At 33.9% G+C, this 27,881-nt stretch overlaps 1 protein-coding gene and 1 long non-coding RNA gene across 2 annotated transcripts in view; one reads left to right on the forward strand and one right to left on the reverse strand.

The window, feature by feature from the left end:
- Pngl (N-glycanase Pngl) overlaps window positions 1-27,881 on the reverse strand; it is a 53,729-nt gene that overhangs the window by 7,466 nt on the left and 18,382 nt on the right. Inside the window, exon 2 of the mRNA XM_069128717.1 lies at window positions 25,570-25,805. The gene's annotated coding sequence lies outside the window, so the exon portion shown is untranslated. The remainder of the gene's footprint in view (window positions 1-25,569; window positions 25,806-27,881) is intronic.
- Window positions 14,094-15,696, forward strand: LOC138187564 (uncharacterized). The gene is made up of 3 exons (XR_011175201.1): window positions 14,094-14,412; window positions 15,010-15,088; window positions 15,404-15,696. It is a non-coding gene; the product is annotated as an uncharacterized LOC138187564 (long non-coding RNA).

A 27,881-nucleotide genomic window follows, 5' to 3' on the forward strand; every position in this document is an offset into this window, starting at 1 on the left:
AATTCCTTTCAGATAAATCCTCAATATCCCAAGATTTGTTAATGTACAGGAAGTTTCTATTACTATGTCTTTTTTATTAATTTATTCTCTTCTTCTTTACTATTAATTTCAAGATAATAATACATAAAATTAGACAAGAATGAAGAGGAGAAGGAAACTGATTCTAGGAATATTATTCTTGTTATTTCGTTGATTGACAATCAAATTTTGGAAATATAATGTGAACTAGTCTTTCTCTTATAATATGCAAGAAATATAGATAGATATTCTGCTATTGACGGCGTATGTCGTTACAAACGTTGAGTCATACTACTTGATAGGACCTTTTTTTCTTGACATTGAGTCATACTACTTGATGGGTCTTCTTCGCTATTTATACTATCAATAATCAAATTTACTATCAATAATTAAATTACCAGCTGATCATTAAAATTGATGTATGTAATTTTGTTAAGCAAACACCGATGTAACAATGTTTTTCGACGATAAAAATTGTTTAAACTAATCATTGTTATAATTAACCAATTATAACCAGTTAGATTCCGAGTGGTCAATTTATACAATGAAACAAGTTGTCTAGAGATCTTCTTTGATCTTTTTCAAATAGCAAATTTAAATTTCTCCAACAACTTTCATAACACATTTTTTCAAATACATATTTATATAAGCAAATCATATGAAACTTCTTTTACGCAATAAAACAATTCATTTCCATGAATAAATAATAGAATTAGTAATAAAAGCTCCTGAATAATTGATAATGAAACCTTCCTTTTCTCCGCCTTTACGAAGGAGGGACAATGCACAGCAATTTGAATTGAAAATTTAAATTTCGAACCGTAAACTAAAAATTCTGTTTTACTAACATAAAGATACTTCACTTTATGTTACGTTATAGTAAATATCTTATTTTAAAACTAATTTAGTATTCTTTTTATTTAACACTTACATAAATTAAGTGTTACCGGAATAAAGATATTTTATCTTATCTTATGAAAATATTTCGTTTCAAATAATCTAATATGTTATCCTATTTAGTAGCTCGTTAAGGTAGAACGTGAATTAAAAACACGGGGAATTAAGTGAAAACATCGATCACGAGATGAAGAGAATGATCGTTTCTTAAAAGAAAACTTTATTTCAGTTCGGTTGATAGAGGACGAGGATCATAGTTTGAGCAACGTTGACCTAGAATATCTGGTGGAAAAGCGACGAAAGCGGACAGGTACCCGCAGAGAGGCAAAGCGATAACAAAGCTCTCGCGGGAAGGCTGAATTGTCGTGGAATCCTTTGAAATACGAGATTGCACCGTCTTGGTGTGTTTCTTCGTTCGCTGGCTGCAAGATTTCCGTTAGCCTGGGCGAATCTTTTTCAACGGCATGGCTACTCGAGCCTTTCGAATTATCGATCCTCATTGTTGGAGCCGCGGATGCGACCAAGAGTATTATGCGCCAGAAAGAAGCCTCGTTGTTGCTTGCTGTTCCTCTTTCCTACGCGGTCTTTTCTCCAACAAGCCATAGGCTTGTGTGAAGGTACGTGGAATTTTATTGAACATTTTTGGCGAAATCAGATTCTTATTAAAATATTAAATACAATTTATTAAAACATCAATGAGTCTGAAGATCACATTATGCATCTTGATTAAGATGTCTTATCTACCATTTCGAAATTGAGTTGAAAAAAGAAATTAGTTTTATCGGTAATCATCTACGAAACGGAAAACCTGACTGCTTTCAATGACTTTGGAATACGTTGTCAAGGTCAACATTCTCAACAACTTTTCCCTATATATGTTAGTATTACTTATTTTGGATATTAAATTAATATCACTTTACATGAAAAAAAGAAACCTAGGAAACTTCAAATATTTGAATATATCTTGAAAAATGAAAGAATGTTGGATAGTACGTTTCAACCAGTGACAGTGCAGAAGTCAAATGTGATAAAACGATAAAAAAATTTAAGTGGAATTTAACAGAAAAATGAGTTAAAATAAAAAAAGATATTAACATTACCAGATGCTTTTCCCGCGATCTTCACGTTATCACGTTAAAGAACTCTTCTGAATATTTTTCTCTTCGAAAAACGTTCGATGCGTCGAACGATACTCGAGCACCTGAAGAGCGGCCTCTAGAAATCAGTAAGTTTAAAACGATCACTCGATGTTTCACATGTCATTGAGTGTTAAAGCTTTGGCAGTGGCGGGAAAATTCGAGAACGCCGCCTCCGCTCGACATGCGCCGAAAATTCGATAAATTTCAATTTCCGACAAATAGCCTCGGCCAAGGTTCATCCACTTATTCTGCCTCCGATAAATTTTCAATATCCACGCCTCTATTGTATGCCAAACGTCCCATCTCATCCCTCCATCTCACTTTCCCTCTCTCTCTCTCTCTCTCTCTTTCGTCTCTCTTGACCCATACACGGGACATTCTCGTTCGTTTTGCACACGTGCCGGATACACGTGTACACATGGTCGTTAATGCTGAAACGTTGTTTTGCATCTCAAACGTTGCTTACAGCACGTTCGACGTCGATCGACAAGACGCTGATTTGCCTCGAAAAAGCGGGCCTCCGACACCAGCCCGGCGTAAACAGGTTAGATTGGAGAGACGTGTTTCCGATCCAATCATCGTTAGCATCCTTAATTTGTCATGGTAACGATGTAACTAGAAGTTTCCTTATAGAGGTTATGTTTTTAGACCGGCTAGTAATGGTGTTCTGCTTATTGAAATGTATTGGATGTTTCATTTGTCATGGATTCCTTAATAGGAATTTTTGTTACCTTTGTTAGTACGAGAATTACGTCAGGGCAAAATAGGGTAGTTTAAAGCGAGGAATATTATGATTCGTGATATTTTTCCTTTAGAATTATTCTTCTTTAAAATTTCGAGGTAATTGGCATATTTCTAAATGGGGCTATGTTATACCTTTATGCTCTAATTTCTAATCGATGCATCTTTCTTTATTTTTCATAACGGGTAACGGAATAATATGTTGTATAACATTTTTATAATATCATTTACATCTTTTAAAATGATACTACATATCTTTCTATGCTCTAGTTGATGCATCTTTTTATCTTCAACGATTAAAAAATGTAATAGAAACTGTCAACGACTAAATTAATTAATAAAACATTTATCATAAATGATATTTTCCTAAATAACGCGATAACACATTAAGAAAATTTGAGAGAACCTAGAGTCACGTTACTTTGTACCTAACGGGACTATGTTTTCAGAATGTGCGCCATTTTGGACAGCCTTAAGGAATCCCGTCGTCGTCTCCGGAAATCGCATTCACCCTGTCAAATATCGTTACCGTTTGACGCATAATCTGCCGTGCACAGGGCCGTTAGAAGCATCAAAGGTGACGTCGCTTTTAGATAGCTCTGATAGGTCGATATGCAAATAAAACCACAACTCGTGTTCCTCCCCTCTCCTAGAGGAAATCGTTAACCGAGTGTTCAGCAGAGTGTCGAGAGGCACCGGAGAACGCGTTATTAGTGTACGTTAATTCGCGTATAATAAGCTCATTAAATCTTTTTATTCGAGCATGGTTGAAGAGACGTTGCTTTACTCTGCGTTTTATTTTTCACTCTTCTTCCTTTCACCCCTACTCTGTCCCCCCATCGACGCGCCTCTTTCACCAGAGTTTTTGAATGGCGTTTATTAGGGCCACGAGTCCGCATCGAGAACTACTTCGAGACTGTAGTAATGTCACGGAAAGATCATTAAATGAAGGAGAAAAAATGTCTTTTTTACTCAAACACGACGAAATTGTAGCGTAAAAATCGTCTTCTTCTTCCTCCTTTATTTTTTTGGTTTTCGCCCCTTTTTTACGATTCGCTTTTTCGAAACTTTTCACCATGAGTCTTGTCAGTTCTTAAGACATTTGGCCTTATTATCGATAGTTCGCGTATCGTGAATTTCGTTTGTCTATAATTATGCAAAATGTGATTATATGGTTAATTTTTGATGTTCTGATTGGTGAAATTAAAAAAAGAATTGTTTGATTGTTTATAATTAAAATTTTGTTTGAGGGGAAACATCACAAATAATTGGGTACAATACAGAGTATAAAATAAATCAAAAAGTCAACGATGTTATTCTATTCTTTAAAAATTATTTACATTTATGATCATCATCAAACTGTATTCACATTTATGAAATACCAATATTTCCATTATATCTCCATAAAATATACAGTTGGGCTATAGGTTAGACATATTTGCTTAATTAGGATTGAGATTATATTCGAAGCTTCATAACTACCAATGATCAGTCACTCTCTCCAATTACGCTATCCATTTTGTTTTCATAACCTAAATATTCCTAACCTCAACATGATACTACCTATCCAAGCATAATACTAAATTTCACTTTGTGTATAACGTACACCCTTGTTCGTGTTAGAACATTTACAGGAAGTGAAGTAAATTTCGAAAATAATTAGGTAACTATCATAATTTTTAAGTTTTTTGCGAATATTTCGGAAACTGAGGGAGGACAATAATTACTCATATAAAAAGAAGTTATAGCTTCAAAAACCAGATTAATGTTTTTGAGACCCGACACTATTGGTCCAACGGGATCTCTCTTCATAGAAAAATGCGGTAGGGGGTTAGGTTGATGAAATAATGGTGAATTATAACTAAAATAATAACGAAGTAAATATGGAGTAACATTTCTTTTATATTCAATCATTTTTTATTTTTTTTTTAAATTCGCTATAAAAATAAAATGTACTTTTTTTATTGCGAGGTTTGGGTCTATAGCTACTCTAGCCCCTCTCCCCCAATCCGTGACTGCCCTAGAAATCGATGAAGCATGCTCTATTCTAAATGATTATCTGCGTACATTAAATCTTCAGGCATTCCAAAAGTTTGCAGAGCGATGGTTTTGATGAAATTACGTTCGAATCTCTATTATCTTTGCATAGTCTATGAAAAGATAAAAAACAAGTTTTTTGTAAATTATTTAAGCGTTTTCTACTGTTGCAGTAGATATTAAACTATGCATACAATATATACAAAATTTGGCAATAAACTTTAAAAAAAAAAAGAAGAGAAGAGCTCGCATCTATATTCAGGACTGAATTTATAGAAAAGAGGTTAGGCCAGAGTAGAAAGGAAAATTCCTTAGTAGGGCTAAATTGGATATCACTTAAACGTATCTTTTGTCGAACGGTCGGCATTCGCAATCAAGTTATTTACAGTTCGTGGAGCAGAGATCCATAGTCATGGATAACCTCTTTCCTCGGTCTTCGTCGTAATAGGTTTTACGTAATCTCTGGTAATAAACGAATCCATTTTCTCGTAAATAGATTTTTCCTAACCTCTGTTTTTTTATCTGCTACTTAATGCCCTGTCAACCGGCACCTGGAAACTTCCACAATAGATAAAAATCGTCGCTCGACGCGCGCCCTGTCGTTCAACTGCTGAATTAATCCTATCGGAATGAGGATCATTCTATGGTTCTCATTGAAAGAAAAGCCAGCAAGGGAGTCAATCTAATGGATGCGGATGGAGTTAATAAAAGTGCAGATTTTTCGTCTTATATCATCTTTTTCTTTTTCTTCTCTTTTTTTTTTTCGTTACTGGTGGTTGAATTTTAAAACGAAGAGAGGAATAGGATTTTTAGAAGTCAATGGTACTCGTACTTACTTCATATTCAGTCGGTGCAATTGTGTCAAGAGGTTGAATCAAGAAATTTGGAAATCATGATTTTACACGTCGGCTAGTCCGCTGAAATTGGAACCGATCGAAATCGAATTTCCGAGCGTTGGATACACCGATATCTGACTAACTGATTCGGAAACGATCCGAACCTGTTCAGATCTGTATGAAATAAATAATGTAGAATGTGAAATGTGGAAAGGAAGTACCACTTATGTTAATTGCATTTTATATTTTCGATTTATTTTCACATGAGAAACACTTTCACCTCCTCCATAACAAAAAGTCAAATTGGAAGTGTCCTTTTTATGGAAGAGCCTTTGTTGCAGTTTCAAAATAAAAATTTCTGATTTTTTCAGGTAGCATTTGACTTTTAGCTTTATTTCTCAATAAAAGAAAAATAATGTTACGAAATGGTGAAGTTTGCTGTATCTAAAAAAAATCTCTTCTACTGGAATATTGATAGCTAGTCGCCATTCCCTGTGCGAATTGGAATGTTCAAAATAAAAAATTCTTTTTGATTCATAAACTAGGAAAACGTATTTCGTATGAGAGTTTCTCAAAATTTTCATGGTTTGTAAAAATGGAAGTAGTCTGAAGGAAGAAATTTTTTACCAAAAAGAAATCAGTTTTAAATTTAGATGTCAAAAGATATTTCTGAATTTTGTTTTTTCAATAAAAAGAAGAAATAATACATGTTGAGTGTTTCAATAAAATTAGTTATCTAAAAATAAATTAGGAAAGTAATTATACCGCGAAAGGTTAATTGCTTAAAAACATCACTATCATTAAGCAAAAAATTTCATGTTTCCAGACAATTTGGAATTTGAAGAATCTTAATTTCTTTAAAACTAACTTCTGTAAAGAGTTAATTGCCTGAAAAAAGTACTTTATAAAAAGTTTTAACGAAGAGAATAAATTTTCCATTTAAAATATTTCCTTACAAATACAAAAAATATTAACTTTTTAAAAAAAGTTCAGACTGCGTAGGTATGTACAATGTATATGTTTATCGCGCGCCACGAGATTTAAAAAAGGTTCCAAAAGAGATGAAAAGTTGATGGTGAAGCCTAGGTGAGTACAGAAAGGGGAGGGGGGAAGGGGAAAGAAGATTTGTCGCGTACGTACGAAATAAAAAGCACTCGAGCGACGAAACTATAACGGAATGGAAGATGAAACCTTCTAGTGATTCCTCGGGAAGAAAAGTGGAGGGAAGGAATGGGACATTGAGGGGCAAGTTCAAAGAAGATTACAGGGGGAAACATCGAACAGCGAGACATGGATCCGTTGAGAAGCTTTCTACGAATTTACTTGCTCGAATTACTGACAGAGTGCCATAATATTGTCATTTTATATATGTAGCGTTTTATTTCATGCTCATAATTCACAAATAAATTTCGTGATCTGTCATAACATTTATTTAACCCTCTATAAGTTTAATGTGTCACTTAAAAATTATATGTCCATGTATCCATATACCGTGAGTATAAAAAAAATTTCCAGTTAAAGAGTAGCTTTTTTTCAGTTTAAATTATATATTAATAGTATTCACTTTGCAACAATTTTTGCGATATTGTATTTCTTATAATAAATTATATTATATTTTTGTAATAGATTTTTATTCTTCAGATTAATGGTATTCTTTTTATATCCTAAGAAAGCCAAGTTTCAGTTATAAGTAGTATAGGTCAGCTATATTGAATTACTGGGGCAAACGAAGTCAAATGTTTTATGATATTTTAGTATACAGATGGACGTAGATACAAATTATTTTATATTATCAGACATTATATTATTCACTGTTTTATGGGTTTCTATCACTTGCAGGTTTGAAGTTCTATTTTTTAATGGATAATAACAATTGCGAGTAGAAAAATATTCTATAAATTAAAAATTAAATTACATGTATTAAATTACCAAGCGCTGTATAATTCTCTAATTTAGAAATTCTTACAAGTTTGAAATCCTACTTTTCGAACTAAAAATTAATATAAAATAAAAGAGTAGAAGAGAAGAAATAAAAGGGACTACGAATAAAATTATATATTTTATTTTTTGAGAAACCTAAATTTTAAATTACCAGGCATTATTATTCTACATATTATAAATGTTCACAATATTCCACCCTCCTCGTTCCATTATCTTATAAAATATAACTCTGAAATAAGAATTTCGAAGAATAATATTCTTCGAAATAAAGTTTCGTACTTTAGCTTTTAAAGAGTATACGTTACACGAAGAGCCGTCGATTATGCGAAACTTTACTTAGAAGGTGTTCGAATCGATCAATCCTCCTTGCACACGTAACCATGAAATTTTAATGGAACTTTCGTCCACTTCACTAAAGTATCGGAACTAAAAAAAAAAAAAAGGAAGGAAAAAAGGAAGGGGGAAAAATGTTGAAGTTCAAGCGAGAAATTCTTCAACGAGAAAATCAGCATATTGTATAAAGGCGATGGAATGACAAATATTGAATCATTGAACAGATTTGAAAATTTCCCGAATTTTCATTATTCATTATCGAATTGTTATTCTGAATATTTAATCCAGCGAGGGAGAGAGAACAAAGTCATTTAATTATTATTCCGAACGAAAAGTCGCTGGGAATGAAGGGGAACTGTTATAAATTCCGTAGAACGTAACGAACCGTATTATCACCTTACCATCAAGTATCATGTCGCAAGCTCGGTGGTCGTGTGGAGTTTATGCAATAAATTCAACTTCACCATCCAAACAACTCATAAAATATTCAACGCTGACCTACAATCTGTTCATCATTTGAATATCGTGTCACGGACATAACAACATCCACTTCTGCACGGATTTCGTTATGATAATTCACGATCCTTGATACAGATAACAGATTTACCAGGCTGATCATTCATACCGGTTATTAGATTCGACGTACTCTGAATTATTCTCACACGATGACGAAATATTTCATCCGTATCGGAGTAATTAATCAGTTGTTTCGAACTGGATCCACAAATATACCAAAGACCTTAACATTTTGGAAGAAGATATATATGAATCTATTAGATATCAAATTGATCAATTTTACTTTCTGTTAACAATTTCATTATTCAGATACGTTATTAGAATTTAATTTCTTAGGGAAGAAAATATTTATTTTTACTAGAAATTATGACAATCCGCAGAAACAAATTTTTTAAGGTTTATGAAGTAAAAGTGATTGACTCTACTGTTTCTTAATTTATTCGTTCCATTATTATTTTATTATTCAATATTGGATACGCATCATTCGGTTGAATTTCATGGTTTACTTTCTCCAAAAAAATATTTCGAAACTATCGAAAGAACTACTGCATAATACGTTGATATCCCAAAATTTGTTGAGATTTTTCGAAAGGCCAAAACAATGAAAAAAATGAATAGGAAAATAAACGACCCACTTTCACAATGAAATGCAAGAAGACCAACCTTTACAATTTCAAACATTTCATTTAACAAACAATTTTACGACACACTAAAGACATATTAACAAACTTCCTAAAATTTCTTCAAATTATTTAGTCAACTAAATTTAGCCAACTAAAAAAATTAGATTTTTAACGCGAACGACCTAGTTCCATCACAAGGTGTGTGAACAACTATACAACCAACAACAAAATGATAGAAAAAGAAACAAATGAAAACAATGATCGAACGATAGTTCGAAAGAGACCACATTAATCAGACAGATTCAATAACGTAATCATTTACCGATACGCGAACAGAAACCATCGAACAATGAGGCTGAGTGAATTTTCGTAATAAGAAATCGAATGGAGAGCGCTTTGTTCTTAGGGTGGCTTTTATGCGCGTTTAATGTACCACTGTTGCAATCGACGTATTGCCAAGCTCGGTCTGCCCTGGTAGAAAGTGCAAAGATACGTTGTGACGATAGTGGCGGAAGAAAAGGGGAAGAAAAAAAAGGTTGACCAGGAGAATTTGTAGTTGGAAGAATACAGCAGATATCTTCGGTATAGATCTGGCCGCGGGTGACAATGGCGGCCACAGCTATTGGCCCGTTTCACAAGCACGGTCCATATCAATACCCCTTTGTTGCACATGACTGAGTCTCGGATAAAATCCGCTTTCTCTCTCTCTCTCTCTCTCTCTCTCTTTTCTATCTTCTACTTTCCTCGTGGACGGCAGAAAGCCGAGAAATAATGCGCAAACTTTTACAGCGGATGAAATCCTTTGGAAAAATATTTCTTACGCTTCTATGGAACACTTGGAGCGTGCCGATGCGTTTTTGTTCCGAACGCTATACTTTCGACCACTGTAGCGCGCAGCCCTTGCTACCTTGGACAAGTATGTATGAAACAAAGGGAATTTTCGAGGAGGTTTCGTGGTTTTAAGTTGTTCAATATACTGTTTAGTGTATTCTTTGGTGTAAGATTTTGTTCTACAGAGTATCGCAGTAATGATGATACAATGGACAAGAGGGCGACCCTACGTGAGGAAGCAAGTGGAAAGTGCAGTATAAACTGTTTTTCTTATGGCGCTATATTACTGAGAAAATCGAGTTTAAACAAATTTGTTTAGTATGTGGTGTAAATATAAAATGTGCAAATAGGTATTAGGAAATTTATATTTTCTTTTTATGAACATATTTATATTTGTAAAAAGAAATTCATATGTTTTGTGTTGAATGATTCGTAGTTTAAATAATTCCGTATGTCCAAATATAAAAGTCGTTGACCACTTAGTTCAAATAGACATTTTCTTTTCATAAACGATGTTACAGTTCTAAATGAAAATTTCGCATATTTCTATTTTGAATGATCGCTAGTTTAAGTAGTGTCATGTATTGGAATATAAAAGTCGCTGATTAATTTCAACTAGTAATCGTATACTGTGTACAACATTTCTTAGGTGAAAATTTATGATCTCTTTCTTGATGAATAAATGTATATTTCATACGCATATTATTGAATAATTTCGTAAATTTACACATAAAACTCATTAGGCTAAATATTGACTGTTACATGCAATATTTATCAGTACTTTATCTTCTATTTGCAATTAGCGATAATGGTTACAGACATTTGCAACAATATTTCTTAGAAACGTAAAATATAAATATCGTATGATTAATGTACCGCGCACTTTCTTTACGTAACCGAGTTGTATAAATTCCACTTTTATTTCGTTCCGTGATTTAAGCATGAAATCGCGTGAATTCGTACGGCAGTTGTTTTCAAGGTAATCCGGCTAGTCGTGCGCGCGCGCGCGTTTAATCGAGCTTCGAGGAATAAAAAACAGAGGAAAATTTCCCAGTAGAATGTACTTTTATTAAAAACTTCCTCTGGAACGTGTTCTTATGCATTTAATATTTAACAGCAAATCGCCGAGCCGTGGATGACCGGTTCACGAGTCTGGTTTCCTGTTAAAAACTTTCTCATTTCTTTCAGGCAAAGTAATCATAATGTACATTCATCGAAAGAACTATAGAACAGCTATCTGGCAGTAATTAAACACAATCATTTATGCTTGTGTAATTTTAATTCCTCTACACAGTTTTTAAAGAGATAAAAGAAAATGCTGAATAATTTTATTAGTTCCATTAATGCATTCGTCATATTTATTCTGCACGGCGAATTATTTAGTTTATTGTGTATTGAGTTATTTCACTTTTGCTTTCAATGCCTCGATTAAAATCTCACTTTATGACGATGTTGTATTATAGATTAACAATTGCAGTTCTTAGTTAGCAATTTTATTGCAAATTGCACTAAGTGAACAAACTTACAGCTAACTATATATTGAAGCTACGTACACGTGACATATTGTTAGCGAAAAAACAAACAATAGCGATCGTTCCTATAAGTTTTCATATTGAGTTTATGCAATTGCTAACGTCATTGCTAACATGGATAATATCAATCAACTGTTACATTTTATACTGAACCAGAGATGTTTTTATATTTATAAACCGGAGTGTACATAACGCTAGTAGCAAACGTATTAAGCCTACAAGCTGTACGAATTTGAGCAGGAATCCACGCGTCGTAATATAAAGTGTATAAATGTTCCTTAATTTTTCCGCAACCACCGGGGCTGTAGCTTTTTCACGGTCCGCTAGATGAAGCTGTTAAGAGCACGTCTGTGTACACCCCGCCAGACTTATACAGTCGATGACAAAACTAAATGGCAGGTAGTGGAAATTGGTACCAATGAAGTTTCATTAAATATATACGTAAATTTGACACAAAAATATAAATATTAATTTCGTATAATACATACAATACATAAAATAAATAAAATTTAAGTACATGACACTTATGCTAGTTTCTTTTAAACTATTCATCGTCAATGATAGTTATATTCTTCTACTACCTGTACACTTATTTTTATCCTCAACTGTATATTCTTGTCCATAAGTCATGGGGCACTTGTCTTTAAGCAAAATGATTGTTAAAACTTAAGTACGCTTGACATTATGCAATTTCAACATTTAGCGTAAATGCTAACTCTATTTCATAATAGTTACTTTATAATATAAAACCGCATTTTAATTCGATAGAACACGGTAAGGCTTCACAACTCCAAAATTTTACACGAACTTCTTGGGTGACAAATAATTTATATATTTGACGTTCATATGATGGGTGTCCACTGACTCCACTCCGATTTTTCATTCGTACAGTAGCAACTCACGTTTAAATGAGTGAGTTAAACAAGCAACAGTTCATGTAATCGGCTACTGACTAAAATCTGCTTCAAATATATAGAGCTTGCATAAACAGAGTTCTACTGTAAGTTACGAATGAACAAAGTGAATCTAGAAAGTCGTAGCTACATTCTAACAATTATTTAGTTACAATTGTTTCTAACAATTATTATACTCGAAATAAATCGGTGTACGGTGATTTATGGACAAGAGTGTACATGTGTTTGGCAAAACGTCGCACCCACACGCGAGCGCATTATAATAACCGTGTAGCCACAAAGGCGACAACTTACTCACAGATTAGAAGAAGAAAAGTAGTACTTGAGCGGACTCTTGAGGCGTGCCGGTCTTTACGGTGGCGTGTTTAAGTCGGCCGCACATATTTAAAGAGCGGCCGGTAAACTTCGCGAAAAGGAGAGCCGTGTGAAAGCACGCGAGGCTCTTTTTTTCCTCACTCGTGCTCTCCCCTTTCCCTGGCCACGCCAATTCACGTCCAATTAAACGTAAAAACTATCTGACATCGTTGAATGCTTCCTAAAAAAGGAACGATCACGCTCCGGATTAAGCCTTCGTCACGAGTGTCGTAAGTATTTTTTGCAAAGACGATTCGCTGATTGCTCAATGAGTCGAGTGTTCCATGCGTTTTATATGGTCGGTGTTTGGAATGAAATTTTGATTTATTATTGATGACTTGGAATAGCTCGATTGTAGGTATTTTGTATGTTGATTAAATTACTATTATGTGCATGGTGGATGTTTACGTAAATGGATATTTTTATGTTTATTATTAAAGAATTAAAATTAAATAGGGATCTCTTCCGTTTAATATTACAGTCCTCTTGCACAATTTAACTGTGCGATATTAGTAACGAAATTTTATAGATCAAAAGTTATAAATTACCAATAATTTCTTCTCTTCTCTTCTCTTTTATAATCGGTAGAAGATGACAACAAAAGGAGCGAAATTTTACAAGTACCAAATATAAATCTGTCAGCTACAATTCACTATGTCTTGTCAATTCGCTAGCATCTTCGTCACTTTTATTCTTAAAAACAAGTCACTATGTTACTAACTTGAAACCTGGAACCACGTGCAGAAGTTAGGACCTTTAAATCCTATAACCAGAAAGCCTCGCGTTTCTTCCAATCATCATTTACACTCATCTACTAAAAATGTCACCAAAAATCCACCAAATGGCGTTGGACCAAGAATAATAACATGAGAGAGGAAACTTGTTGACAATATGCTGCGTTTTACAATAAAAACACCGCCCCAGAATTTTCAATTGTTCAACATACGAAATACAAAACATGTCGCCAACGGAAGAAATGCAACTTAAGTAGAATTTTGCCTACTAAATATCACAATGAGTGTTATACTTTAGATATTATTAGATACTTTAGATTTAGATATTTTTATATTTTGTACACATTTCGCATCTATATATCGCAAGTATTTGAATTTTCTAAATTTTCAATGAAATATCGTGAGCCAATATACAAATAAATAACCTCACACATGTGGAAAAGAAAGACACAAAAAAGAAATAGAAATTTCACAACAAAGTCAGTCGTGACCGACAAGAACTGTACGATTGAAAAACGAGGTCAAAAAGATATCCAGCAAAACAATCTACCGCGATACAAATTCACGTTAGCAGATAACAGAGCATACTCTTGACCCGATCAGTGTCGTCTCAACGAATGGGAAACTGGTTATTTAATCATCGTTCTCTAATCGTAATCTCTCAGAGTGATTGTAGCTTTTGTACGGTTTACACCGCTCGTGAACGCTATACTACGTGTTGTTACGCTTTGTTTTATTTCAATTCACAATGCTGAAAAGTTATGGAGGTGTGATCCTATAGTCTCGCGGGTGTCATAGCGAAGCGTTGTTGTGTTTGTCATCGACGTGTTAGGGAGAAAAACGCTTCCTGGTAATAAATCGTCGAATAATTGTTCAGCAACGCGGTTTTGTACACCAACTGGATTTCATCAATAGCGGTGGTCTAGTCGTCGGTCTGGTTTTTCACGCTATAGGCTATTTCATGAGGTGCAGATCTTGAATCTTAAATTTTTAATTTAAAAAGTATGATTTTCATTGAGTTGATTGGAAAATTCGTGTCGTTTAGTTTATTCGGCATAAATTGATATATTTTCCAAAAATATAATTTCAAGCGAAGGGAAAAATTTACGTTCTTTAAAGAAAAAGCTCTGATTCTACGGAAATAGGCTGTTTTTCATTTCTTCTTAAATTTCGCTACGAATTTTCCGAACGATCTAATGTTCGTTGCTTGGTTTTTTAAAGATGGAGAAACATTGAGTATTATTAGACTATAAATTTTTATGCACCTATGAAAAATTAAAAAATAATAGATGCATAGAATGTACACAATGTATAGAAATAGATGCAATTTCCGAAGTAATTGCATTGGATTGAATAATAAATTCGTTCGTCTTTCACTAACACATACATGCATTTCGGAGAATGTAAAAATGCACGTATCACGTTAATCTGTCGGAAATAATCCATCATTATAGACAGTTAGGTAACTAACAATGGTTAAATAAGAATAATTATGAATGGTTACGATCACTGATATTTCTCAGATATGTTCTCATTCTATGTAACGTTTTGTTAATGTTGCAGAACAGGCTGTTTCAGAAGAGGTGAACATAAAATTTGAAGCTGAGTTCAGTATACAGAAATTGGACAGACACGTTTCGAGGTAAGTTTGTGATCTGTGAAAACACTTTGAAACTTTCACTTTTATTTTTAACTTTGGAATTTGGATAATCACGAATCGAAAATAAATTAAATTAATTTTTGCACTAGAAGTGGTCGTCCATTTGTATATTAAAAAGAATCAAGCAATGTTCATTTCATACTAAAAGAAGATTCCTGATTGAGAAGTTAAAGCAACGTTTAAACTCCTCCTTATTATACAAGGTTTTCCATAAATAAAAACACTAAGGAAATAATATTGTAGTGTTTTCATCCTATTTTTTTTTCTTCTTTCATGTTAATTTACTTCCACTTCAAGATCCGAGAAGATACCACAAGAAAGATGTTGCGATTCTCTCTTTTTTCTCTTGCTATCTTCCTGCTCGTTGCACTGATGCATCTCTCTCAGGGAGAGACGACAACAGAGCTGCCCTTCCTCTTGCAGAGAATCAAGAAAAACACCAAAATGCAAATGAAAATCCAGACCGATACAGGGAATTCCAAATCCAAAACCATTTTTGATCCACCCACAGGCGTGACTACAGGGATGAGGACTACAACTATAGACCCAGGACAGTCAAATTTTCTGGAAAGCATCATTGAAGTACCCATGAGATGCCCATCCGGTTCTGATTTCATACGTGGAAGCTGTCGCATAAGAATTGACTGAAATGAAATATGTAAAATCGAGATTTAGAAACGTCCTATATATCATATAATATATTCATAAAAAATTCTAATAATTTATTTTCTTTAGGACTTTTATCAGGTATAGAATAAAATATAGTAGGGTCGAGATTTTGGAGCGCCCTATACATCGTGTTAATATAATTGTACTAATTCTATTATTATACTATCATTATAATATTCTACTAATTCTGTTTTTTTGTCTCAATTAAAATAAAATATGTGAGATCGATGAAAGTCGATGTACAATTATATACATACTTCCATCTCCATTTTGAAACATCTTGTACGTACAAAAGATCGAGCACAGCATCACGTTCGATTATCTCAAGGGAGATTGAAGAGGAGATCGGATACTAAATGCGACATAATTATCGAACACTTGTCTCACGCGAGTTTTATGAAACTTAACAAGAATGTGCGACGAATGAAACGCGAAGGGGCAAGACGGAAATATCGGATGGTAGATTCCACGGAAGTAAGTTTACTAGAACCGATGAATCTTGCGTGAAATGAAATGTGAAAAACTTATCGAATAAAGGTTCCGTGTAATTTTACGAGGACCAAGGAATCTTCCGCCAAATGAAATGTGAAATGATCTCTGAATGAAACCGTTCTACTCGAATAAGGCTTGATCTACGGAACTTCAAACGATCCGGACCGAACGTTTGCGATCGAATAAAATTCAAGACGAAAAGTTGACTTGATCACGATCTTTTCTATCATTAAATTTCGAATTTGATTTATAAAATCATATTCGTTATGCAACTGATTTTTACAAAATACACTAAACTTAATAATTCCCGAAATTCATTATTCAATAAATTACCAAGCACGAAAGCTCAGTTACACTAAAATACCTGTAAACACATGTAGATCCATAATTTCATAATTCTGTGTCTAAGAATATACCACTTAATCAATCCATTACCGGTTGCACTCAGGTAAACAAATTCAATTTCATAGGGTCTCCATGTTAGTCACCAAGCGTGGAGCGTGATATCTGATCGCGATAAGGATCAAGGTTTCTTGGCAAACGCTTTCAAAGCACGAAAGAAACTGGCCGAAATTCCCGCGTTTCACTAACAGCGCCCCACGCGCGACACTTATCGTAATTACTCATTAACTGCTCCCGTTCCCAGTTGATTATCAATTACGATCGTTGTAGGCTGATTCATGCTTGTTTCGCGTGACACACGTACTAAAACCAGTTACAAGCTGTGAATTAAAACTCTCTGCGTAAATGTCCGCTAACGGGTATAGATACACAGCGTACTCGAACACAGACAGTTATATACAGTGGTTGTAGAAAACATTTTAAATATTTTGAAATTTCCCTGGTTTCTACGTAAAGTTTTGGGAAAAAGTTCTATGTATGTGAAGAGAAACGCAAACTTTAGCCCCGCGGTCTGTTACGAGAACGGGCTTAGTAGCGCGAAAATTTTCAGGTGTAGAAGGATATAGCGTCGATCAATTAACAACACAAGGGGTGCATCATTGTAATGATTTTATTACCGCTGTACCAGTGTATATTTCTCGCAGACCATACAAATATTTAAACAATATTTAAATTATCTATTAAATTAATAAATCTCAATATTCAACGGGACCATACTTCAAGATTACTTTTTGACTGAACATATGAATGTTTTTTTATTTCTCTATTATTCATGAAAGGTGAGCACAAGTGCTGCGATACTTTTGTGAATCGCTGTATACGTGAACACATTTACAATATGCTAGTGTACAGTAAGTTAAATGGTAAATGAAAAGAAAGCCGAATTTACATGATCGCTAATTGTGAATGTAGAAGCTTTGGCGACGAGTTCACCGTGCCCCTTCAACCTTTCTCTTACCGCTTGTGTTCGCGTATTCCAGTCAGCCAGATTTTGTACTCATTGTCAGAAGTAAAGTCCCCTCGACACTTGTTGCTCGCCATCGACATTTGTCTGCGCGACCCACCGTTATATACGCGTGTGCATTTCGCTTTCGTGGTTGCATTCTTTGTCAAGTTACACGTGTAGACACGAACTACGTTCGTACACATGCACACATAGAAGGGGAGATGTATACATCGTTACAACGACTTCATAATGCCTGCGACCGGTATTGCGTTTCCCCTTACTTTCTCCGTGCTCACAACGAATGCAAGGTTATGTATCCATTGCTGTCGGCCATATTGTATACGGGGTGTCTAATTGAAACGCCGATGATCCCTCGTGTAAAAAAGAAAGAGATGCACGTGAAATGGGTTTTGTTCTCCTCTGCGTTTTGTTTTTGAAAAAATACGGCCGAGTGTTTCTTGTTGATTTTTATTCCGTTATAATGGAATTCTTCTTTTTTTCTGTTTGAGAATAATGGTTCAGAGTTGGGAATTTTTGTAGGGTTTTGATTGACCGTAAATCGGAGGTAAATTAGGTTTGGTTTGAATTAAAAGGAAATAAAAAGATCGGGAGGAATCCACACGCAACATTTTATGTATATTTTAAATCGGTCTGATTCAATATGCGACATTTTATGCATATCTTACATTGATCTGAGCGGGATGGCGCTTGGATTCAAAGTTAACCTAATTTAGGATAGGTCTGGTAGGGGAGTTAAGTATAGATTAGCGTGAATTAGCTTTGGATTAGACATACATGAATTACAACCAGCTTAGCGCGAAACCAATGAGTTGAGTTCGCATTATTCGTAATCGAAGTTCTTACTAAATTAACCTATTGCAATTTAAAAATATAATTTCTACGAAATATATTCCAATTTAAAAATATAATTTGCATTAAATACATATTTGTATCACAGAATCTCGATTAATAAGCTTTATCAAAATCGAAACACGCGTGCAGCGATAGACGATATTTTTTACCGGATTACGATCAGGAAATTAATTCGTATTTATTTTAAAATAAATGAATTGAATAAAAAATGTTATTTTTGATTTATTGGATTCGATTCCAATGTTTCAGAAAGATAACGTTCCGCGTGCGAAGGTATATTTAACGAGGCGGCAAACGCACCAGAGATGTACAATATTTGATTCTGTATAAACGCGTTATTTTCCAATCTAGCAACACGCGATATTTAACTCTTAACTAATCATTGACCCATTGGGGATTATAACAATTTAGGGTTACATTACTTAATTTTGGTTCAAGTTGTTTGATTATATTGGTACAATGTAAAACCAATATGGTAATGTATGTAGAAGTAACAAGATATTTACTGTAAGATTGGAATTTTTTAGAATCTTAAATATTTGGAGATTGGTATTTTTGCAATATCAAATATTTGAATATCAAATTTTTTTTATTTTCTTGCGGGTGTCAATCTTTTTGTTGGCTGATAACTTTTAAAAATAAACTTTATTCGTCGATGTTCGCACTAACTTCACACGTACTTGAACCCATCGCTAGTTTTGATTAAAACCTTTCATAAATTCCGATCAGACCATTTGGGCAATTCCTGTAAAATTCCCGTGATAAATGTAATTCCATACATACAATTTAAACGGAGCATCGAATGAATTTCAATCGAATTCACTTAAACGTATACAACGTCTGGCCGAAATTTTCTTTCGGCCACCCATAATTTTTCGAGGTTATTCGAATAATGTTTGAAATCGCGAATACGAGACACCGACCAGGCAGGGAAAATAGAGAAAGGACGAAAAAAAAATAAAACCAACCCTACGGTCGATGATTTCGCCATGTACACGACGGGTCACGGTTTGAAAGCGAGCCAAAAAATTTGCTCTGGCCAGCGTGGAAAAACACATAAAAATTCCGACAACGACGTAACTTCATTTGCATCACTAATGCATCGCCGTTGTCGAAACAAATTTCCTCGTTTTTCCCGTCTCTTTGTTCTGTCTTCTCCTCTCACATATATACAGTCACCGACCAGAAATAAAAAAAAAGGAAAAAAAAACAAGGAAATATACTAAAAAAGCCACGCACAATTAGATTCAACGGATCTGAATAGCCGTTTTTGTGCTTCGTTTGAAAATATACATATATATCAGGTTTTGCAAAAAGTTATTGCGTTTTTGCGTTATGTGTGATCAATTTATGATACACAATAATTTCCATTGCATTCAACGAGATTTTCTTGAGATTTATTTATCTAATTCTGTAAAGTTCCATCATATTACTTGATCGATCGACTTTGTACGTTTATTTGATTTCTTATTTTATACTATTTTATTTATTATTATTTATATTGTTCTACCTTTTATTTTATGGTTCAGTTAGTTATAGTTTTTTCATTCATGGATGCATTTTGAATGGGTTATTAACAGTGCAAGAGAGAAAAAAATGTTACATGGATTTTATGTAATTTGCAATATTTCAAATAACTTAATAACTTTCGTATGTATTGATTTATTACCCTTTTAATTGACTTTTATGGTTCTATATTAAACTGCAGATTGAGAAAAATATTTTTTATTCTGAATAGAGCGATGCAGTGTATAACATGTAATAAACAACATTGCACAATTCACAAGAAGATGAATTTGTTTTTCTTGGAAAAATCTAGTGGTGCATTACATAATAACCTTCACATCTATGTCTTATGCTAATTTGTTAAAATTACCTACTACTTTATCATGTCTTGTCAGGTATAATTACTTTTATGGAAATCGTTTTTAATTGATAAGCATAGATTTTTTAAGAATACCCGCTTTCCTTTCCTACATTTATTTATTATTTCTTTCATACAAGAACACGTGATAAAACGTTATGAAGTCAAAATAAAACGAATTTTTATTCGTACGCATGCCATATTTAATATATTTATTCCGCGTATAAAAATATATTGAAAACGTAAATTAACATTTTTTCGCCCCAAGTCACGTTATGGAAAAAATCGGATTTGAAAAGTTGAGTAAGCCTGCAATTCTTGACTAAACCTATTCAAACTCTATTTTCTCGAAAACAAGGGCTTCAAAGAAAAAAATTGTGTCCTACATTTTCAATTTATTTTTGCATGTAGAGTAACTCGTTATCAATTGTGGGGTAGTTTCCAAGTTTACGTATACTCGAAGGATATTATCAAACTTGTAATTGCTACGTGATTCTTATTTAATATTAATAATCTGTAATCTATGATTTTCCAAATTTAATAATAATTCAATTATATAAAAAAGCTCTAATATAAATATAAATATAATCTAATATAAATATAATATAATAGATGTATAATATGTTTAATATATATGTGTAGACTTCTATCTTAAGAAGCTTTGTCCAAAATTATACGAACATCTTAATATATAAAACCTATTTCATTTGGGAACGTCTCAACATGATGACCCTGATTCGCTGGTAAAAAAAGGATTTCTATTTCGAGAAACCGTGACGGGTTCCCAAAGACATCCTTCTAATTACACGATGTCGCTGTTGTCGATATGTGGTGATATATTGTCCGTAAGATATACGGAGAAGGAGAAAATGTAGGTCCATTTCGTGGCTGCGAGCTACAGAAACAGATGACAGGATATTGCCTTCACGACCGATAATCCATTGTCGTTACTTCGTTACGGCGCGCATTATTGTCGTACGAGGTAAGAATCACCCTTGGTACTTTTACATTTTTACGAGTCGACCCCTTTTTATCGGATCTTCTATGATTTTTTATTCGTTCGTGAGAAGACAAATTTACCTGCTGCCTCAGCAAAATTTTCTACCTTACTCGCGCCTTTATTCTCACTTCTTTCTATATATATATATATATATATATATACTTTCATCATTATTATTATAATATTATGAGAAATAGATTTTCATTCTTCAATGATAAATTGATTCAGTATTATTATTAATTTTGTTGCTTAAATATTCCAATCTGTTTTTATTGGCATTAGGGATCAACATTGTTTTAAGGTTAAATTTTATTTGCAATTCCTTTTCAGTCAAATTTCATTATTGAATCTTATTTTTGAACATAGAAACCATAAAAGAAAATTCTGCGGATTTGCTTAATATTTTTTTGGTGCAACTATGCAATTTTTAAAAAATGAAGTCAGATAGGTAAGAAAATAACGTGTATTTATTTAAATCTTCTTATAAGTCAGAGTTAAAAGAAGAAAAATGTTGGAGTTCTATATTCATGCAGAATGATATGAAATATAAATGACTTCTCCGTCATATTTGTCTTTAGACTACTACAGCCGTAACATTTTCCTGCTTCGTTAAACGAACATATGAAACTCAAAACATACCGTCTCTTTCGTTAATATTTCTCTTTTCGATATTAAAAACCAGCGAAACATTTTCATCGTGATCAATCAATTTTCCCAAATACATCCAATTCCATCGAACGATCCGCCCTTTCCACACGCCAGTTTAAATATTTCCTCTTTTCACTGTATCTTTGTGGACGATTCTCCCCTCTACAAAACACCATCGATTTTGAAAGTTGATTCAGTTTCCGCTTATACACACATGCCGCTGTATATACAACATACCTACAGGGCGTTTCAAAGTGGTTGGGTACATATTTGGATATATCTTCTTTGTGTAAAGTGTTGTTTTAACTCGACGACACAAAGGGACTGTCATAATATCAACACTAGAATTGCTGACTAACGAAAGCATAAAATTTCCATCGAGGAAATCAAAATCAAATGGATGGACAAATATACGAAACGAAAAATATTGTTTTTTCGTCTATAAAAAATCTAGCTCTAAAAGCTTTCATATTAAGAGCTCAAGTCAAACTTTGTCCAATTGCGTGAAACATGGTGTAGAAAGTTAACAGTTATGCTATCGTTACACTGAAAAATCTTACGTAACATTCTCGTCAACATTAACGATCTGCTTCAAGCTTGCATAACCTCTACATTAAAAGTTTAAACCAAAATCTGTTTAGATATATGAAATATCCTGTAGAAAACTACCTTAATTAACTTACTTGAGGTTTTTAGATTAAAAAACCTTACATAATATTCTCTCTATTTCAAGTTCTTGCAACTAAAAAGTGAGACAACCTACCATAACCTAACTAATCTACCATAACCTAACTAATCTACCATAACCTAACTAACCTACCATAACCTAACTAACCTGAATAACCAAAATAACGTGCAATACCAAAGCATTACAATACTATGATTGTCATTTTGATCAAAAAATGCTTCTGTTTCGCAAACGTGTCATAAAACCGTGCAACTTGGGTAAACGAGAGTCGCGACTCGAACCGATCTCCATCGCCATGCATTCGAATGTCTATGCACCCGGCTGCAACTGATTGCTCGCTCGTTCTATCGCGGTCCTTCCTACCTGCTCCTACTACCGAAACGCTATAGGGGCGCTGGATATTGAATTCGCTGCGAAACTTATGTTTGTTTTATTCATGCCAGAGCACCAGGGCCCGGTCGAAGCCGACGGGACACCAATGATTATGGGTTATCGATGCTGTTCGACGTCGCGACCGCTTATGGCTATGCAAAAACGCCGTGATATTGGCCCAGAGGAAAAATCCGGTGTTTGACGAGACGTAGGTGGGAGGGACGAATTCGTTTTCGTGTCACGCCGTCTATCCCATCCTTTTCAGCCCCCTCTCAACTGTGCTCGATGTATTTAGTCGGTTGGTCGAACCGAATGGAGTAATTTTTTGTTCTTCCGCTTTTTTCTTTCCTTGCTTACTTTTCTATTACCCCCTCTGTACTTTTTCGATGACGTTGATGTACTATGTACAGGATGCTTCAATTTAGCATGTCGCTATTGAAGATAAGATAAACGGTAAAAAAAGAGAACTAAGACAAGTTTTTATTATAGTTACGTTCTTACAGGACTTTTTTACCTTTTGGTCGACGTTGACGCGGTGTATACAGGGTGTTTCAGTTAAACTTAACTACCAACTACTACTACAAGAAGCAACAAAATGGCTAAAAGGAATTTATACTTCTTTGTTACTTTCCCTGTATCCTTAACGTTGGCGTTGTATATGTAGGGTGTTACAGTTGGATTTATCATCTTCCTATTGAATATAGGAAAAAGCGGCTGGTATAAGTTCGTATTTAAGTTACTGTTTACTTTATTCTATTATATATCGAGACATCAATAAATTCAAGATTGCACGAAAAATACCCTACATACTAATAAGAACACCATATAAATACATGCGTTATTGTACATCATTATACAGACTTTATTTTTGAATAGAAATGGTCTTTTACAATCTGTGAAGGAACAAAGACTTTTATAGTCGGCGATACGTTTCTTAACGTATATTTTAGTAGTTATTGGAGCCGATAAAGACTTGGGATTTATTAGTCAAGTGTTTTCAAAGAGCCTTTCACAGTAAGATATAAGATGAACGTGTTTAATTATACGAGAGAGGGAGAAAGAGAGAGAGAGAGAGAGAGAGTAAACATCGATTTCTAATAAAGTCAGAAGACACAAGTCGTGCATTTTAGTCGGCACCTTCTCCGTCACGATCGGATATTAGTAATTGGAATTACGAGCTTCCGTCGTAAACCACCGCTACCTCCAAACAATCGACTTCCGTGTATAGCAACGTAAACTGCATACTGATTTAAGATGCTAAGACCTTAGAATTCTAGCAAAGTTCGACACGCCAGATGAGAAACATTCGATCGAACACAAAACGAATAAACACATCAATCCATTGCTCTATCCTTGATCCAACTGCATAAATATTATTCCTAACAGTATTAACCTTCTAAAACGCAATATGGCTTGAAAATTGCAGCAAGAAGCATTAATGAATCGATAGCCATAGGTATTATGATTGTATTACTATGATTGCCGTTATGAGTAGTAAGAAAGAAAAATTAAGTACATCACAAAATTATATAGAATTCGTTCCAAACTGAAAGAATAGACATGGCCCTGACGTCACAAAATCACGTAAAATCTAATTTAACTAAAAGACGCGAATTTCTACTACAAAATCTACTTGGTTTATTAAAGTTATCGAAGCAATAAAATGTATTCCTTTACATATAAATATTAATCGCGATTAATATTTATGAAATAAGATAAATTAAAAAATCTGGATCCGTAAGAAATTATCAAATATGTAAATTAATTTAGGATCTTGAGATTCAACCACTTCTAAAAACTACAACTATTTTCTTCCCCATATAGTAGTTTTAATTACTTGACGTCATTTCTCGTGATTTAATTTACTTCATGTGAGATTCACAGACAAAATCTGAATTTTGTTTAAAAAGGCACCGAGTTAATGTACACATAATGTCATATTATTAACCTTTTCACACTCGATATGGTATATACAACTTTATCCTTCGACTAATTATTAATCAACTAAGTGAAAACGCAGGGAAAATCTGTCTCTATTATCTAGTAATAATTGATAAAATAAAACGTTCCCCACAGTTCAAAGAAGATTTAGTTTTGAAGGAGTTCAATAATTCTCAACAATTCATAATTGTTCACATCTTAACATTTCAACAAAACCTATAAAACATATAAAAATTAAGTACTAGTTCCCAAATTCAACATATAGTTCACAATTAAAAATAAACATCCAGTTACAGAAAATTGATCTTGCTAGCAAACACATAAAATTAATAGATACACGCTGATAGCCAAAATTTTAGGTTGATTTAGTATGTTATAAGACACAGTGCGTATAATATAAAATACATTAGATAAAGAAAAACTTGAATTTTCTCAAATAAGTATAAGGTAATCCTAATAATTGTGGCTAGTAGCGTAGAAGAGCAAAATAGAATAAATTTTCTTAATAAAGAATCTTAGTGAGCGAAGCGATATTTCAAGGGCACGATCAACTTAGAATTCTCCATACCTCTGGTTCCACACGTTGCACGCGGAATTGGAGGAGAACGACGAGGCCTGGAAAGCGGCGTTTCGGGCAATGCCGCTTTGAAAATCGATAAGCGACTCCGCGTAGTCGACCAGTCAGGAGCTTTTCGGTGTATCCGCGCCGGAGATCCTGCCCTGGTCACGTGGCGCTGCTTACGTCCACGGAAACACCAGCCATCAGCTTAAAACTGCACACAATGTCTTCTTATAGACGGAGCTCTGCAAAAGATCACGGACATAAATTGGTCGACCAGGGTCGAGTTAAACTTACATAGATTAGGTCACATATGTGTTTTATTTTCTCTTCATCACATACAGTAGCAGCTACCAAAGATATTTATACATATCTCTATTTTCCAATGAACCGTTCTTTCTATCCCACCATTTCGGTTTCATGGTATTACAAATTTTGTTACTCGTATGAAAGTACTACCAAATGATATTAAATTTAGGCTTTTGAGACTTCGACAACTTTATTGATGTAGAGTCACGAAAACTTTACCAAGTTCACATTCGAAAATATTTTATGGAGATTCTTCAGGAGTACGGTAGACATACGATGGTTACAAGAATTATGTCTCTTTTCACAAAAAGCATTAGCAAAAATGTGTTTCTATTAGCAATAATTGATAGAATAAAATTTTCCCAGCGCATCAGGCTTTTCAAATTTTTCTATTCATACGAAATCTATACGAAGCTAGATTCGACATAAAATTCATGATTAAGAAGAAAATTCCAACGTAGCAAGCATATCATAAAGGATTTCATTTTCCAATGAAGCGTATTCTTATAAATTCGCACGTTTCATTTTTATAGTATCAACTTTTTGTAGCCATATGAAAGTACTACTAAATGATACGAAATACAGTTAGACCTTATTAGCTTGTATATAAATGATATAACAAATACAACGCTGTTCGAGTACCTTGTGTAGTTACTGTGCATCCTTCATTACTATGCATACTTTGATTAATACTACTGAAAATTTCAAAACTCGGCCGATATAATCATAACACAGTTGGGTCTCGTTATAAAATTTTTAATAAAATTTCCAAATATTTCGTATAACGAGTTTTCTACAACTATTCAAATACTTTCACTGACAAGAGTGTCAAGTACGATCATAGACATTGGTGATGTAAGTGTGACAGTATCTATCAAGCGTGTTTTCTTCTGTGACTTGGTTACGCGGCGCATTGCAGTGATAGATCGGATTAAAACGTCCGATTAAAGGGGCCGTAAGTAATTGCATCCAGCAGATGACGAGGGATGATTGATCGAATTAATCAAGCTGGCTACTCGAACATCGCTAAAAAGCAACAGCCAAGTTCACGATAAATGGAACATGGCCAATTCGAACGCGAACGAAACAACCGAATCGGCTGCCTAACTTATTCAACTTCAAAGTGAAAGCAATCAGTTCTACTATTTGCCTGGTTAAATTCGACAGCGTCGCTACTAGCCATTCCAAATTTATCGACTCCCATTGCGAGGGGGTAGACAGAGACTCTGGGAAGGGTTCTAAAAATCGTAAATAGGTCACCGGTGTCAAACAATCTAATTCTACTATTTACCTAACCAATTTTACCGATTTCGTTTTAGCTGTATCACATATACTAAAATAGAGTTGAAGGGTAATAATATGGGAAACATCGGATCCATTGATTCTAATTAAATTGAAGATACAATACAATTTATTTAGTGTATATCTGAACTCTATTATCTAAAAGTACTGTCTAAATGAATTTTAAGGCAACTTTTAAACTTGTTAATTCTGTGTAGCAGAATAGAAAGTTGTTAAATAGCATAAAAATCTGTCTAAATGAAGTTTAAGGCAACTTTTAAGCTTGTTAATTCTGTGTAGAAGAATAGAAAGTTGTTAGTTAAACAGCATAAAAATCTCAAAAATGTTATCGGTGATAATAAATTCTTTTGTATACCTGACGTATTGTCACTTGTCATTGTATTTGACTTGATGTATTGACCTGACAGTGTCAAGTTTGATAATAGAATAAGTAAAGTTCTACAAGTGAATTTTGCATATGACAAACCAGTCTAAGGGCTGTTTATACAACACAAGCCTGTAACCTACAACTAATTATATATCAATTCACTAATGTTATTAATAAGTAAATTACTATGCACAAGGGCCAAGGTAATTATAATTAAATCTCCAAATGTATGTACATGTAATCAGTATACAATGAAGTTTAAGTTAATTTGTGGGAAAATTTGCTGATTTTGAGTAATGTAGTGAAAAATCGGCAACCAAATTCTGAAAACTCTAATAACGTT

Source organism: Bombus flavifrons, chromosome 15 (assembly GCF_040668555.2).
Source record: "Bombus flavifrons isolate JBK064 chromosome 15, iyBomFlav1_principal, whole genome shotgun sequence".
NCBI classification, from domain to species: domain Eukaryota; kingdom Metazoa; phylum Arthropoda; class Insecta; order Hymenoptera; family Apidae; genus Bombus; species Bombus flavifrons.